This window comes from Chlamydotis macqueenii, chromosome 2, assembly GCF_036417535.1.
Source record: "Chlamydotis macqueenii isolate bChlMac1 chromosome 2, bChlMac1.mat, whole genome shotgun sequence".
Taxonomy (NCBI): Eukaryota; Metazoa; Chordata; class Aves; order Otidiformes; family Otididae; genus Chlamydotis; species Chlamydotis macqueenii.
The window spans coordinates 81,330,718-81,348,806 of record NC_141557.1 but is presented as its reverse complement, the minus strand read 5'-3'; positions in this window follow the sequence as shown (position 1 = coordinate 81,348,806).

Genomic DNA, 18,089 nt, shown 5'->3' with positions numbered 1-18,089 from the left:
TTCTTTGCATTTTGGAGTGTGCCTTCTCTGGACAATGAATGGGCACAGAGCAGGAGCACTCATTCTGGAATGCTCTGGCAATTTAACCACTGTCAGCACTGAGAGAAAAACTCAGGAAAGGCAAAAAAACCTTTAATATTTTTTTGTCAAACACCAGTCAACATGTCTTGTGCTTAACTCTTCTCAGTTGAATGATTTCTCCCTGTCCTTATCTGAAACCTTGAGCTTTTTGTTATATCTCCTCTATTCCCTTGGAGGGTGGGGGGACTGAGAGAGAGACTGTGTAGCTTGGTCTCAAGAGGGGCTAAACTACAACAGTTCTTTTGGTATCCAACATGGGGCCAAGGAATTTGGGATGCTATTAATTGGGAGCGGTAATGGGTAAAACACAGACTGAACTCTGCTAGAGAGCAAAATTATTATGGGGAATGTATGTTGTTGTAATTGTGAAGGGACAAGGCATGGATTGTGTGCAATTTTTCTACTTTTCGCTTGGAGTTGTGATGATATTATTTTGATTTTAGAGTGGAAAATTCTCTTCTGGCTGATGTGTGTGTATTTTAATGATAATTAATATGATAAAGATATGTGATTTGCAAAGGCAAGCGGTGGAATATGCTGGTTCTGAGTAGCAGGGAGGGCTACAGTGGCAGCTTCTGTGAGAAGCTACTAGAAGTTTCTCCTGTGTTTGCTGGACCTGGCCAGGCCTAGGGCAGACTCACCACTGGCCAGGGCCAGCTAATTGGTGACAGTGATAATGTCTAAATGAAGACCCTGTGGGGGCATCGCTTAACCCACACATTTAATTTAGTCTGTTGTGGATATTGAGCTGAGTATTCCAGTGATGGTGAGATCTACCTCTGACAGGCAGAAACTATGAGCAAAGTGTAAGGGTAGCTAGTAAAGACTGTGCTGGTCTGCTTGAAGTGTAATTATGCTTCCATAGAATTTTTTGTGCATCCTTGGGCAAATAAAACTTCAAGATCTTCCACTGCACACATTCACAAGTGAATAAAAATGCTTTATAGCCTCAAATACTTTTGATTTAGACATCATCTCTTGAGTTTAAAATTGGTCCAAATCGTTCAAAGAACTTCATTACACAAAAAATTGTGACTGAAGCACAGACAACTTCCTGGAGATTAATAACCACTGAGAGATGCTGAAGGCATGCACTGCAGCCAAGAGCCATTAAATCCAGTCAGTCATTAAACTCCTGGAAATGCCCTATGCTTTAGTCAATATTTATGAAAAATAAGAAAAAAAAACAGCTTCTGCTTTTTTCTGGCATAAATTTTGGATGATTCTATTGACTTTGAATTTATTTTAATTCATCAGACAGTAAAAATTTAGTTTCTTCATTATGAAATTCAGCTACTTAATTTATCATGCCATTTGTCTTAACATGCAATGTCTAGTAGTGCTACAAGAGTAAGTCATTGAGGTCCCTTGTTATTTAGATTATTGGAGGAAATAATATGAAATAAACCATACTTACAATTACTTATATAAAATACTAACATCTTAAAGAGTTGCCAGTCTTTCCAAATGATTTTTTACATTTTCCCTGGGAGAGAAATGTAAGGTAATCAAACACGAGTTACTACTTGATCTACGAAAACCATTGAACCATATGGAAAATGCATAACAAAACTTAAATGTTATATGCAATTAATTTTTAATTAATTGGCTTTTATGTGTGCTCAGTCACCTGTAGTTTCATTGTTTAATGTACTGTTTAATGTACAACTTTAAGCTTCTATTCTCTGTTGAGACGTGGCTCTTCATCCAATAATGTGCTTTGTTATTTCATTCTGACAGTAGGCCACAAATTGTTGCCTGTCAAAGCGAGAATGACAAATCCAATTGAAGATCTGACTTTTGTTTCAGAAATGGGTTTAAATATCAGGAGACTAGAAAAGTAGTCTACAACTACAAATGCCATATATTCCTACTCTTTTGTCTTCTCCCATCCACATTCTACGTAAAGGATGACTTGGTAGGGTGTTCTGGTTTTGTTAGTGAGGGGGGGCCTAAGGTGGTAGCTTCTGTAGGAAACTGCTAGAAGTCGCTCCCCTTTGTTCAGTGGACTTGGCCGGGCCTAGGGCGGACCTGCTGCTGGCCAAGGCCAAGCCAATTGGTAGCAGAACGTCCCGTGATAACGCCTCTGTGATAACGTATTTAAGTAGGGGAAAACAGGAAAAAAAGGAGGAGAAGATGTGAAGCAGCTGAGCGGGGGGCAGAGAGGGGGAGGCGCGAGCCTCATGGGCCTTGCAGGCCTCACCCTCTGGCCTCCCGCCGGGCAGCCGACTGGGCCCAACTCGGCCCGGCCTGGCTGCAAGAAGTGGAGAGGAGATGAGAAGTGAATAAGATGCAAAAAGGATCCTGAGAGACGTCTGCCAGCCTGTTGTGAGGAACGGCTGCAGACGCCAAGGTCAGTGAAGAAGGAGGGGGAGGAGTAACACGGCTCCTGGCCAAGATTCCTCTGCAACTCGTGGTGAAGACCATGGTGGAGCGGATTGTCCCCCTGCAGCCCATGGAGGTCCACGGAGGGGCAAAGATCCACCTGCAGCCCGTGGAGGAGCCCACGCTGGAGCAGGTGGAGGCCTGAAGGAGGCTGTGGCCCGTGGAGGGCCCGCTGGGACAGCTGTTCTAGAGGGACTGCACCCCGTGGAAGAGATGACCCACGCCGGAGCAGTTTCACGAAGGACTGTGGCCCGTGGGAGGGACCCCACGCTGGAGCAGAGGAGGAATGCGAGGAGTTCTTCCCCTGACGATGATACAGCGGCGTAAAACAACGCATGATGAACTGACCGCGACCCCCATTCCCTTTTCCCCTACCCTGTGCCGCTCGGGAGGGGAAGGTAGTAGAGATAATGTTAAGCGTGGGAAGAGGGAGGGGTGGGGGGAGGTTATCTTGTTCCCTGTCTCATTCTTCTGCTAATTTTAGAAATAAATGAATAGTTTTCCCCAAGTCAAGTCTGTTTTGCCTGTAACGGTAACTTTAAGGATTTCTCCCCGTCCTTATCTCAAACCTTGAGCCGTTTTTCTTATATCATCTCCCCCTATTCTCTCGGAGGGTGGGGGGAGTGAGAGAGAGACTGCGTAGTCTGGTCCCAATCGGGGCTGAACTACGACATAGGGTTAAGAAAAATATTACCTCAGATTTTGTTAGGATTTCAATGAAGTAATTTACAATATTGTAATACAGAAGAAATGGGCTTCAAGTCTTTTTGATTCATAAATATGCCTCTCCTTGTTTAGGTGACAAGGCAAATTCTGTATCTTGAGAAGGCTTTCAGAAGTGCAGCATTTTTGGACTGTATGCTAAAACAGAGAATAAATGGGAAACTTCTGAGCCATTTCAATTATTTTGTCACAATACCTGTAAGAGGCAAAAAGAGTCAAGCCAGAAAATACAGAAAATCTGATACTCAAGGAAATAGAGAGAGAATAATATGACCACTGTCACAATATGCTAACTGAAAGAATTGAGGAGAACAGGAATGGATTTTCTGCACATAATGAGAAAGAAAAAAAAAAAAAAGGAAAGGGAAGGAAGGAAACACTTTAAGGATTTCATTAGTTAAGTTCAGAGAGTGAATTGAAACAGCTTACAGCTTTTTTAAAATTAGCAGTAAAGAAAATTAACAGAAAATATAAGTAATTAAACGTAATGTACGATTTGTAATTGCAGTTATTGAGTAACAGAACTAAAAATGAAGGCAGATTGAAAAAATGAGAAAATACACATCAATGCATAAATCCAGCAGTCACAACGTAGGTTGTTAACATGTAACTGCTTTGTAGCTAGAAAAGTGGATCTCTTTTTTAACACACTTCATGGGAGATTATATATGATGATTGTATACTAATTCATTCAATTCACGTACATATATTTTTAGCACTGTAAATATTTTCGGGTTAATGTGAATATCAGCAGATCATGCTGAATTCTGTTTTAGCTCATTTATCATTAACAATCAGTAAAAGATCTGATTCTAAAATCTTTGTACTGATGAATTGCTATAGCAGAGAGAAACAGGGATAAATTAATAAAGACTAACAGGAGTAGTAAGTAGAAAGAATAACGCATCTTTCCTTTATTCCAAAAGTAACTGAGATAACAAATAAATTACTTTTTTTTCTGGGTGATTTTAAATGTCAGCAACTGAAGGAAGAACAGGAACAAAGGGTTTAAAAATGAGGGACAGTCTGAAACACAGGTATGAACATACACAGCTCATCCACAAGACAGCTGGACCTTCAGCCTCAGCTCATGTGAGGAATTTAGCCAAGGTCCTTTGCAACATTGTGGACTTTATGATGTTGCCCTAACCCACCAGTGTGCACCTTAGCAGGAAAATCAAACCTACTAATGCCTCAGCTCACACAGTAAAACAGCAGAAACTGCTGAGGAACAAGTTTTAAGGCTCACATTTGCTTGTACTGTAACACATTTATTTCTGTTACAGTTCACTGTGCACAGTACTAGCTAAAACTGACAAAGAGTGCGGCTCAGGTGAATGTATTGGCTGCAAGCTGCAGCAACAGAAGAGCCAGTACGATTCGACTCCTTCAACATTGCTGTGGTAAAGTTCCTATGGAGAGGAAGGGCACACACCAAGGGTGACAGTGTTATAGATAAATGAAGCTACATGTGCCAAAGCTTGTAACTTTGGACTAAAGAAAATATAAAACTCTATATTTATATATTGATACTTAGAACACGATTAAAAAGGGAATTCAGTCATCTTTAAAAACATTATTTATTGCTGTTGTAGACCATTCCTTTGCACATACTGCCAAAAAAAAAAAAAAAAAAAAGTAGTGTCTCCCTTTATTGTCTCAAAAATTTTCAGGTTCTCTGCTCTTCCCTCCACCTCACATCCTTGAGAGAAAAAAGCTCTGTGGTAGGTACCTGTTCATTTTACTAGCAGCTCCACTGGGGTAGAGAGGAGCTTAGATTAGCCAACATGTTACCTTTCTAAAGATCTTGTGCAGATGTATCCTCTCGGTGTCCTTTATTAATTTATTACACATTCTCTTTGCCTTATTTTGGGGTTCAATTTCTGTGTCTCAAAGCATACAACACATTCACAGCAGAAGATCAACAGTGGTACTTCCCAACAGCTAGAAAGACAAGTTCATAATACCTTTTCTATTATTCTGTCACATTTTCTCCCTCAAACGAACAATGTTTTATAAACATATTATTTAATTGATATTTAATTTAATTTATCTTTGTGATTGTAGCTGAGAAGACTATAGTAGAAAGAACCACATTTACAGCCAGGTTTTACACAAGCTTTCAGAATAAGTTATAGTTTGACAGAGATCAAATTCTCCAAAATATTACTGATCTGAAACTTATCTGATTTTAATGTTTTCTTTTCCTACCTAGACTAAATGCAAGCTTTGGAGATATGTCAACACTATTACAAAAAATAATTATTGAAATTTTAATAGAGGTTTCTATTAACCTTTCTATTCATTGGCCACAAAGCCACATAGCAGAGGAAGCATTTCAGCTTTATCCTGAATTCTTTGCACAAATTTATGAAATAGCAAGTATTAAGCAGAATGCCATAGGTTAAGCTGATTTTGCTAACCTTCTGTTGAGCTAATACAAAGACCAGTATCAGATAAAGAAAATATCCTGCCTGTCCTTAGTAGCTCAATTCTTCATCTTATCTTGTTGGCATTTTGTACTGTTGCAATACTACCTGGAATCAAATGTGAACATTTCCTCTGGTGCACAGTAAAAAGCTTCCTTTAAGTCTTGCAATGCCCATTTCAGAATTAAAGTAACAATACTAAGCAGTCTGGCCCTGAAAAAGCAATACCAATAGAAATAAAAACAGCTGCAGAATACAAAATAGAAGAAATATCAGTTGCTACACACAGACACCAGCTCAGAATATGCTACCATAAAGCCTGCACTGTTAAATATCTGTTCTGGGAGACCAATTGTGCACAGTAAAAAAAACATGTCTGTAGAAGCTGTGTTTGTGAATGGCAGGAGAATCATAATTTTTTTTTCAGAAGGATGGACTTCTTGAAATGATACCAAGTACACTGAGTAAAGCACATTTGTCATGTGACTGTTTTCTTGATTTAGAAAGTGGAAAATATCAAATGCTATCTGGATGCTGACCTAGATAGTACACTTATGTGCATATGAAGACCTGCTTAACACCATCTACCGCACATGACACCCACCGATATTTCATTTCTTCTGACCTACCTCAATGCGAAGCATCCTTTTGGACTTCAAAAAGTGGGAGGTCATGAGTTTTTGTTAGATATAATGTGACATGAAGGGTAATTGTGGCATCCACTAGGAAAGCAGCCAAATGAGCTGTTTCTAGTTATTTCTGTCACATCTATAATTTCTCAGTGTAGTAAGAAAGAGAATATTTTATCCACCGTTGTCTCACCTTTAAAATAGGAAAGGACTGATGCGATAAACACAGATGTAGCAAGAACTCGGGAAAAGATAGGTAGAACAGCAAGGAATATATTTGAAAAAAGAAATAAGGCTGGACCCCAACTGATAAGAGCAAGAGCTTTTGAAAAAAAAAAAAAGAAAGACAGCATAAAATGTATGTTGGAGAGAGAGCATTAACAATTTATAGCAGTTTTCCCTCCCCAAGTGTCATTCTAGTTAGTTCCAGGTATTCTTTTCCCTAGCAGCCATGCTTCTTGTAGTCACCTTGGTTTTCACCCCACTTGATTTCCACAAATCTCATTTTTAGGGCTGCAGGGTATGTGCTCCATCCACCTACAGTTATTCTCACTATCTGGAACTTGTCAATAACATTTCTCTGATTTTCATGCACAGTGAACACGTAACAAAATCATGAAAATATTTACAAATACAAGATAATTATGAATTCTGGCTTTACCTTACATAAACCAGCAAAACTGGCCCTTTTGAGCTTTCTGGTGTAGTTTTAGTATATAATTATGATCCTTGCTATACCATGCTTCCCTTGTGCAGATGGCTTTTCTGGCTGTTAGTGTTCAGCAGAAGACTCTCCTTCATATTGGAACACTGCTATGGGGAAATGGATATTTATAGAACATCTTAGAATCCATTTTTATGAATTGTCATTTTCCTCTTTTCACTCCAACAATTACAGGTAACTGTTCACCAAATTCAAAATACCCAGTATGGTTTTATAAATGTAGAAACCTCTACAGAAGGTTAATAAGAGCACAATTTATAAGAACTGAAAAGAAATTATTCGTGTTTATTAGTCTTTCAGTTAGTTTTAAAAGTTTATTTTGGCTTATAAGTGTTGGCTAGAAAATTAATTGGTACTTCAAAATCTTCCAAATAAAAGACTAGTTCTTCCACAGCCACTAGTCATTAGATTTCCTTCACAAAACTGAGACTTAAGGGGATGTCATTTTACTCTATAATCTATAATCCTTTTAAGGTTGAGGCACTGGTTGGAAAGAAGGGAAGAACCATCCACTACCCTCAGGACCCGTGGATTCATCTCATCAGGTCCCGTGGACTGGTGCAACTTCAGGTTCCTTAGATGGTCTCAGACCTGCTCTTCTCCTACAGTGGGCAGTTCTTCATCTTCCCAGTCCCTTCCTTTGCCTTCTGCAACTTGGGCAATGTGGCTAGAGCACTTGCCGGTGAAGACTGAGGCAAAAAAAAGCGCCATTGAATACCTCAGCCATCTCCGTATCCTGGATAACCAAGTCTCCCATTTCCTTCTGGAGAGGGTCAACGTTCTCCCTGGTCTTCCTTTTATCCCTGATGTACCTATAGAAGCTTTTCTTGTTGCCCTTGATGTCCCTGGCCAGATTTTATTCTGTCAGGGCTTTAGCTTTCCTTACCTGGTCCCTGGCTGCTCAGACAATTTCTATGTATTCCTCCCATGCTACATGTCCTTGCTTCCACCCTATGTAGGCTTCCTTCTTTTCATATTTGAGTTTGGCCAGGAGCTTCTTGTTCATTCATGCAGACTGTCGGGCATTTCACCTGACTTCCTCTTTAATGGGATGCATTGCTCCTAAGCCTGGAGGAGGTGCTCCTTGAACATTAACCAGCTTTCCTGGGCCCCTTTTACCTCCAGGGCTTTATCCCTTGGCCCTCTGCACAGCAGATCCGTGAAGAGGCCAAAGTCTGCTCTCCTGAAGTCCAGGGCAGAGAGCTTTCTGCATACCCTCCTCACTGCCCTAGTAATCTTGAAGTCCACCATTTCATGGTCACTGCAGCCAAGGATGCCCTTGAGCTCCACATTGCCCCCTAGTCTCTCCTTTTTGGTGAGAACAAGGTCCAGTATAGCATTTCTATCTTCATTAGCTCCTCTATCCTTCCATAGAAGGAAGTTATCATCATATTCCAGGAACTTTTTGTGTTGTCCTTTGTCACGCTCCGATTTCGGGTGGGAGGAAGGCCCCCTTGCGTTCTAGCCGACCTCAGACGAGTCTGGGAGGCTAGGGGTGGCTAGACCAACCTCACACACACCAGAGCGTGGTTTTGTTCGTATTTCTCGGGAACAGAATTAAGACTCAAAACGGAGTCAAGCGCCAGGTAACTTTATTAACCCGACAAGAAGTTCGCAAATGCAAGAGAAAGGAGAGAAAGAAAGGAAAGAGGGAAAAGAGTTTCAGTTGCAATAGCTACCACCACGGAGCTGCGGCGTCCCGACAGTCCAGTTGACCCGGTGGGGGAAACGTTCCGTCCGATGTTGGTCATTTCTGTCCTTTTATCGTTCGTCTTATCCACGTCACATATTCCAAGAGCGGGTTTGCTTGGCCGCACCCCTCACCTGGCGGTGATACGCATGCCCAATACCGTCTCTGGGCCCCTCTGTTTTTCTGGCCTGGGTCTGGGCGCATACGTAGGGGTAAGGCTAAATTTTGCAGAATCAGCTCTGCATTCAGGTTTGTGGGAAAATAGGAGGAAAAAACAGGAAGCTTCCAGTCCTGTGGCTTGACTGGCTTGCAAGATAAGGGAATCATCTTCCAGGAAAAAACAGGAAGACTCCAGTCCTATGGTTTGACTGATGTACCATTGTTTAGATGATGATTTGACGCTTCGACAATGTTGAGACAAACATTCGACACAGTCTCTCACACCACTCCGTGGCTCAACGTTATTGCCTCAGGGATGGGGTTCCGTGGTGGCATAAATGATAGAGGAAAGGGGAAAGGAAAAAAAATAAATAAATAAAAGAAGAGAGAAAGAGAAAAAAAAAAAAAAAGATATATACAATTCTAAACATTATTGTTTGTCAGGCAAGTTAGTGTATATAAATGCTAAATACATTGATTTAATTAACAATATCTTATCTAACTAAATGATCTTAACATATCTAAATTTAATTAACAACATTTATCTTATCTGAGTAAATGGTTTTAACATATAAGCATGTGTCCCAGGCCAAGTTTGAGGCTTATGGCTCTGGGGGTTCAGAAGAAGCAAGTAATTGTTTACAAGGACAATCACAAGGTAAACAAAGACAAACCAACAAAACTATAGCAATGCACCACTTCATAAATGTCCCAAGATACAGCACCATCAAAATGTTAAGCATTTTGTTCGTTTTTTTGTGACCATTTTTCTTCAGGAAAACAGTTCACTTTTTGCCTTTTGGTGAAGCTGGCGACTAGATCCTTGTGGAGCTGGTAGCTGTGTGATCCACTGGAACTTGGGTCTGGATACGCAGCAGGAAAGTGGATTTCCAGGCCTCCAACTCAGAACACAGTAAATAAACAATAACACTATAAATTTGCTGTCAATTTTATACCACCCCATGGATCCACGGTGGTTTCAAAAAAAAAAAAAAAAGAAACAAACAAACATCTCATATAATTTCTATTGCTGGTGGTCTGGTTTGGTTCTTTCCATTGTCCAGTGATGTTGAGACATTAATTAACCTTTTCTGTCTCTATACCACCCTGTGGCTCAGCATCGCTCACCGAGGTTGAAGGGGGAAAAAGAAAAAGAAAGAGGAAAAAGGAAAGAAAGAACAAAAAAAAAAAGGGAAAAGGGGGTGGGGGGGGTGGGATGAAAGGGTAAGGGGACTTATTTATGCTAATATGTGACCACAAAATAGGTTTATATTGTTGTAGGATACGTTGAGGGGTTTCTTCATTTTTAATATGGACCACCCCAAGGTAACATATCTTAATGCAGTTCACATATAGCACTCTGTGGATATCATGTTCACAGATCCAACCTATTCAAAATCATAGATACAACAATTTATTTCTATATTAATCATCAAAAACATAGATTCAAATCTCAATATAATGACCATTTTTCCCACCACGTGAGTCCTAAAAATCAAGTTTTAGGTAGGTTTCCAGGTTTGCCTTCAAACAGGAGGGGAACAAACATGGTTTTTGGGGAAATTTTTGAATTTTATATGTCATCAATTGGAAAATCATCTGGAGCCATTCTCTGCCAGTTGTTGTGTGGCTGATATAGACTCCACGGGAGTGGGACAGTGTTTTTTCCTGTGTTTTCCCAAAAATGGGGTGACTGCGCCTGCGCCAGTTTGGAGCTGTGGGCTTGAAGGCAAGCTGGACTACCACCCAGGATTCCCGCTTCAGTACCAACATCCTCCGGAAGAAGGAACTGCGTATACGAACCCCAAGATCCGTTTCTAGATCTTTCCAAGGGGGGGGGACTGCGCGTGCGCAATCCCAGACTTGGAATTTATAAAAGGGGCAACGGCAAGGTGCCACGCACACGCACACCACCTGAGCAGCAGGAGTCACCACCTGCGGCACCCATTTTCAAGATGTCGGCAGATGCACCAGCAGTAAGTGTTCTCTTTTCCTTTATTCCTTTACTTTTCCTGTTGCTTGGCTATAGTGGTGTAATGTTCTCTTATCATTAGCTGGCGTCGCTTGGCGAAGACGAGAGACCTGAACAAGCGCCCGATCACCACACGAGGCAATCAGTGAGGTAGGTATCATTAATCTCAAGAGGTGTCCTTTAACTTTCGTGGTTGTTAAGGTTTTCCTTTTGTTGCTGTTCCACTTCCAGCTTCATGATACCTGCTGCGGAGGCAGAGAGAGAGAGAGCGGGCGCTGCCCACAGCGAAGGTGTTGAAGAGGTTGATTGGGGGTGTCTGAGAATGTTAATTTGTTTACTGTTAGTGATTGCAATTTTTGGTGCTCTTTTTATGTTGGGCTTTTTGCTGTACTGTTACTACTGCGATTCTTGTATATAAGCTGTTTTCACATTTTTTTTTTTGTTTTGTGTGTTGTTAGTTATTGTTAGTCTAGTTAATATATATTTTACAATAAAGTTCAGTTTCACAGTTCATCAGGAGGTCTCTTGTTCACATCTATGGTGGATCTGTAAGCAAAGGCGGGAAGTTTGCGGAGGCCCGGGGGGGGAAGGGGAAACTGCCACGCGATTTGGCTGACAAAAGCCAATAGTCTCTATAGCAAACAGAACAGTTAAAACTGGCAAAGTTATATGATTTTAACAGTTACGCGTTCAGTTTGCCGTACAAATCTGATATGTTTAACCCCATCGGGTGAAGTCACAGGGACCGCTTGCATTCGAGTCACTACACTTTGGATTAATTGAATTAGGCACGGTATAATACAAGGCAAAAACATTAAGGCTGCTAACCCACACAGCAAATAAAATAAAAGCCGTTTTATCCATGGTATTCCTGGTAGCCAGGACCACAAACCACCATCCCAGCCATCCCAGCCATTCCATGTCTGAGTGGGGACATGGGCTAGTTTTCTAATGTCTGAGGTCAGTTGTAGAACCACCTCACCAACATCACTGATTTTTAAACAACACTTAGAAATATTTAGCTTCCCACATACTCCTCCCTCTTCAGCCAACAAATAATCCAAAACCATGTGGTGTTGCAGGATCGCAGTGCGCATCTCTCGAGTTTGTTGATTCAAGAGACCTATAGCATCAGCAGTTTTGTTGGTAATGATTTCCAAAACTGCCTGCAAACAAATTATGCGATTTAAGTTATAAATTGGTTCCCGGGCCCCTGTTATCAGGTCATTAGGATTCCAGGTGGCCGGGCCATAATGCTGTATTATCCTTTCGGGAGGCCACTCATTTTTCCCCCATTTTTGTGTTCCACCTATTTCAATCTCGATAGCTTGCTTATTGCGTGCAACATCTTCATCACCCAGATTATCCTACAGTTTCACTCCTAGTCGGGGACTCTCTGTTTCTGGAAGCAGGAAAAATAGAGGCCGGATAATTCCAATATAATAAACCCCTGACCAGTTTGCTGGTAGTATTTTGTAGGCAGTGTGTCCACAGATCCAGTAATGTCCTTTTCTGGCTCTGACCCCTCCAGCAAACGGTCCAGCTGCAGTCCGTGGATGTTGCAAGTAAGTTGTATTATAGTCTCCTAAAGGGCTAAAGAAGGTGGTGTTACATTTTCCCAGCTGACTATATGTTTGCCCAGTGCAGTACCAAGCACCCGTGTCTTTTTTCCACTCACAAGTTTGAATATAACCTTGGCCGTTGGGCCACCAAGCGTCAAAGGATTCATTTTTATTTGACCAAAATCCACCAAAACTCTTACTGCGTCCGGCTTTATTAACCCACGTCCATATGCTAAGACTAACATCTTTGTTAATTAACTTATATGTGAGTGTCCACTGACATCTGCTTTCCCCCACACTGACTCCTCCATTTTGGGTGCGGTTTAAGCAATATCTACCTACGGCAGGGAACTGAATTGGCCATGTTTCGGAATTGTCCCAAGTGGTGTTATTGACCTCGCTGTAATTGCTCATGATTTGTCCTGGCGTAAAGGGGCATGGAGGTCCAGGGCCAGCTTGATAGTCCTAGAGGTCCTCCACACACCCAGCAATGGCTTAAGTTAAAAGTTTCACTCACAGATTTTGCTAACAAAATAAACTCATTACTGTCAAAGGAATTCTGAAGGTAGAGGGGGGGATGAGCTGGCCTCTCTTCCCCACCTCGGACAAATCCCCAGAGCAATATAATTGAGAGAAAAACAGTGTTTACAAACATCTTCACTGATAGGTTTTATCACTTCCTCTGCAGGCGTGTTGGTTTCTGGTCTGGTGCTTTCTTCCTCCTAAAACAAGATAAAACAGAACCTCCTTGGGTGAGAGAAAGAGGAAGAGAAAAAAAAAAGAAAAAGCGGCCATGAGGCGCAAGGGGGGGGGGGGCTTCTGTTTGCCTCGGGTGAGAGAAAGAGGAAAGAGAGGGAAGAAAAAAAAAAAAAAAAAGGAAAAAGCGACCAAGAGGTGCGAGGTGGGGGGGGCGCCTCTGTTTGCTTAGGTGGTTGTCAGTTTGTCTAAAATGAAGGAATTATCCATCGGGTGTTAATTTTATGTTCCTTCCCAGAGGCATCTCTTGCCTTCCATGCATATATGTTCAGAGGGTTAGTGAGTACCAGTGGTACAGTTCTGATGGTGGGTAGCTCGACCAAAACAGGTTGTCCCGGAAAATGGGAAGAGTTTTGTTTGTGGTCGGGGCCCGAGATGGCAGGTACCAAGGAGGGGGGTTTTGGACAAAAAGCCGTGAGTCTAGGGCACCCATTTATTCCCCATCGGTCATTTACTCGTCGAACAGCATCCCACAATCGATTGGCCCAATTTGCCTCTTGGGGTTTCAGAAATCGCTTAAGAAGGCCATTAGTTCTCTCAACTATGCCATTGGCCTGTGGGTAATAAGGTGTATGGAATATCCATTTGATCCCCTCTTCTTTGGCTCAGTCCTGAACTATCGCTGCTGTAAAGTGTGATCCATTATCTGACTGGATAGATTGAGGTTTAGGAAGGGAACTAAGCCACATTTTGAGGGCTTTGACTGTATTGATACCTGTAGCATGGGAGAAGGCTTCCGCCTGTACCAACCCTGATACTACCTCCACTCCAACTAATACATACTGTTTTCCTTCAGATTTTCGGAAAGGTCCTATATAATCAATTTGCCAAGTGTCCCAAAGGCCTTTTCCATCACGTAAATGTAGTGGAGGTTGTTCTAAAGGATGTCTATCCAATTGCACACGGCATTGTTCACATGCAGAAATGCAGGTGCGACACATTTCTCGAGTTACTGGCCACCCTCTGCTAGCCGCTTCTCGATAGAGATCATGAGCTCCAGTGTGGCCTCGTTTTACATGCAGCCACTCCAAGAGTCTGTCCCATTTTTCTACCAAGGCTTCTGTTTGCAGTGTTGCCAATCTAGCCAATTCATCGACTTTGCCATTCCAGTGACTTGTTGGGGTATCGTCTTCCTGGTGGGAGGCTACCCACCCTACCAGGAAGGTTCCCTTTCTTGCTATAGAAGAGATTTCCTGCCATTTCTCCTTCTGCCAAACAGGTGTCCTATTTACTTCCCAGTTATTCTGTTCCCAAAAAGGAAGCCATTCGGTACATCCTTTAAACACTGCAAAGGAGTCTGTATATATATGTACAGGGATTAATGTCTCTGATTCCCGATCAAACACACTCCATACAGCTATCAATTCTCCAACTTGTGCGCTACCTTCTCCTTCAGTGATTGTTTTGTCGCCTGTCCCTATTTGGAGAGCCACTGCCCAGTATTTCCAAACTCTTCCTTCCCGTTTGGATGAGGCATCGGTAAACCAAACATTCTGTAATTGCTCTGAAAATGGAGGGGCAACTTGAATAACGGGGGGAAGGGTATCATTTTCAACTTCGGGAGTGGTCTCCTCCTGCAGGGGAAGGAGTTTAGGGGTACCTTCAGTTATTTGGAAAATAGTACAATAGTGCTCAATTTGAGCATACCATTTCCGAATGGAGGCACGCTGGGCTATTCCATCAGGAGGAGGAGTTCCTGATAAAACCGGCTTTATCACTTTGAATGGTCCCCTTAAGATAATTGCTTGTTTATGAATGACCCTTTCTACCTCCCGAAGGGCAATGCTTACAACAGAAAGACCTTTTTCCCAAGTGGAATACCATTTTTCTGCATCTTTGAAACTGCGAGAATAAAATCCAATTGGTCGAACAGGGCCATCAGGTCCTCGCTGCCACATGTGCAGTGACAGTCCTGAATTTGCAAATCCCCATTCTATCTGCACAGGGTCTGTGGGGTGGATAGGGCCTAAAGCCTGGTGAGTCATAGCCTCAAAAATTAAAAGCCGCAAAGCCTCATCATGAAGAGGGGTCCATTCCCAAGTTGCTCCTTTTCGCAGCAGATCATATAAGGGCCGCACAATTATTACAAAGTCTGGGATATGTTTCCTCCAGAAGACCAATAAGCCTAAGGCGTGCTGCAACTCCTTTTTATTTTCTGGAATTTTTACCTGATCTAGTGCTGAGAGGGTGCCTTGAGGAATACAGACTGACCCTCCTTTCCACCATATCCCTAAAAATTTAACCTCATTTGCAGCAATTTGTATCTTTTCCTGAGGAATCTGGAGTCCCAGAGACTCTAAATGATGTATAATCTTTTCCTGTGTCACTTGCACTGGAATTTTTTTATCTCCTCCTATCAAAACATCATCAATGTATTGATAAACTCTAACTCCCGGTTCTGGGGGAATTTGGGCTAATTCTTGTGCCAAAGCATGATGTGCTAAGGTGGGAGAATGCTTGTAACCCTGCGGGAGGCGAGTGAAAGTGTACTGCTGTCCCTCCCATGTGAAGGCAAAGCGATTGTGGTCCTCTTCCTGCAGTGGAACCATAAAAAACATATCTTTTACATCAATTGTGGCCATCACTTGGTGAGCTTGTTCCTGAATAAGTGAGATTAGCTCAGCTATTATTAGGCACTGCTGCTGTCAAGGGGCCAGTATTAGCATTGAGCCGCCGATAGTCCATGGTCAGCCTCCACTGTCCATTTGGTTTACGAACTGGCCACACTGGGGAGTTGTACGGGGAGTGGGTGAACATTAAAATTCCCCGTTGTTTAAGATCTTCAATCACGGGGGCTATCCCTTCTCGGGCCCCCAGTGGCAAAGGGTAGGGTTTCACGTTAGTAATTTTGGACGGGGAAGGGCAGGTGCTGCTTGTAATGAACGCACTTCTGTCCAGGACAGTTCAGAGAGTTTTCTAATTTGAGGGATGCCAAAAGACCATGAATTTCCCTGGGTATCATACCACTGTCTGCCTTTCAATACGTCTATGCCCAAAAGATTTGTTGGAAAAGGGCCTAGTGCAACCTTCGTGTGCACTGGATCTTCCTCCCCGGGCAACCATAATGTTACTGAGGCCATAGATACTGATTGGGTTTTTCCCAAAGCATTTAAAATAATAAGGTTTTTTGACAAAGTCAAAATTCCACATTGCTCTGCCTCAGTTTGCATCAGTGCAGTGATTTGTGCTCCTGTATCAATTAAAAAGGTTACTGTTTTTTTCTGTGGCCCTACAGCCACTGTAATCATAAATCTCCACTCATATTTAAGGTGAGTTGCTTTATAAACATCCACCCTCCGTTCCCCCCCCCACCTTCGGGGAACGGAGGAAGTAGTTTCCCGTCACCCTCTTTTCTGCATCAGTTTCTTCCCTAAGGTCTATCAAAGGTGGGGCACTAGGAGTTGTTCCAAAACTGACTTTTCGCCCTGACCATGTTTGTATGAGTTTCCCCAATTTCTGGGTTGGAAGCCCATCCATTAAATCTCGGGGAATGCCTGTCTGGAGCCCCAGTTGCCACCATTCCTGACGGCTGAGGGGTCTCCCTCTCCCAGAATCAGTAAGTCGGATCGACTTAGAATCGGGACTTTTCTTGACCAGTGCTGGCCGCCCTTCACCTTTTTCTGTGGCTCGTACAGCTCTGGTTTCAGTTCTTTGCCCGAATCCACCAACGGGACCATATTTTCTCCCAAAATTTATGAGTTCTTGTACTACTTCCCCCCATGTCCACACTTTCCTCCCTGTTCTTCTGTGATCGGGGGTCACTGTTCCCTCCAGAGCACCAGTAAGTCTATCTGCTACAGGGGTACTTTGTATCTTCCCCTGTAGCTGGATCCCAATGGGTTTCAGGGAGTCAGGAAGTCCTCGAATTAGAGGAGTCATCCGTTCGGGATCCACAGGCATCATCATTGGAGAGCCCTGGTTAGGTTTGAGCTCTCTATCATACATCATTTGCAAACAAGCAGCCTTTTGCACACTCTCTACCAGTTGATCCACTGTGCCTGTGATGGCTAGGGGGTCCCCTCTCTCCAAAGGGTTCATCCCTCCAGCCCAATATGCTTCCCTCTGTGTCAAACACCATGGGGCCCGATAATTATCGGTAGTTAAAAATACGCCCGGACCCCAATATCCCTCTGCTTCCCTTTCTGACAACAAGATTCCACCCCCCCCGACAACGACACTCTCCAAACATACTCTGTTTCCGATTCCTTTGGAGTCCTTGCAAAATCCTTCCTTAATTTTGCCAACTCAGTTGCTGTAAACAGAACCTCTTTAGTAATAACTTGGGGACGGTTGTCGGTTTCCCCCTCATACACATATTCAGTTTTAACTAGGGGATACATGTGAGGAGGATTCTCTATAATTTCTTTTGCTTTTTGCAAGTCCTCCTGAGGATAGATTTGTCTGATCCCCTTCTCTTCTAACTTCAATTCCACCTCTCCACATGAGTCATTCTCTCTCCACAATTCTTCCTTCAAAGTTTCTTTTAGCAAAACATTCCGGTGTTTCTCTTCCTCTAACAACTGCTGGGTATCTTTTAATTGTTCTCATAAGGATTCAACTGCCAGTTTCAAAGAGTCTATCACGGCATTATCTTGACACAATCTCTGCCTCCTATCTTCTATAGCTGCTGCCAGACTTGCTCCTAAAACAGCACAAACTATAGATTTTCCCTTCCCAGGCCTAAGTTTAGAGCCCTTCTGTAATATCATGATCCTATCCACTATACTCTGCGGTTTGAACCAATGATTTTTCGCCCATTCTTGTCCTTGGAGGGACGGGCGAGCATGGTAATTTTCCAAAAGGTCATCCAATTTATCTAAATCCCCATTCGATACCTTCGTGGGGATCTCATCACGAACATTTACAGATTTGCAAGCACCCATCTCACCAAAGAGGGGTTATTTCGTCCTGAAAGGGCCGCACCTTAATTTTCTACCACAATTCCACACACACACACACACTCAGGAGGCCACACCTTT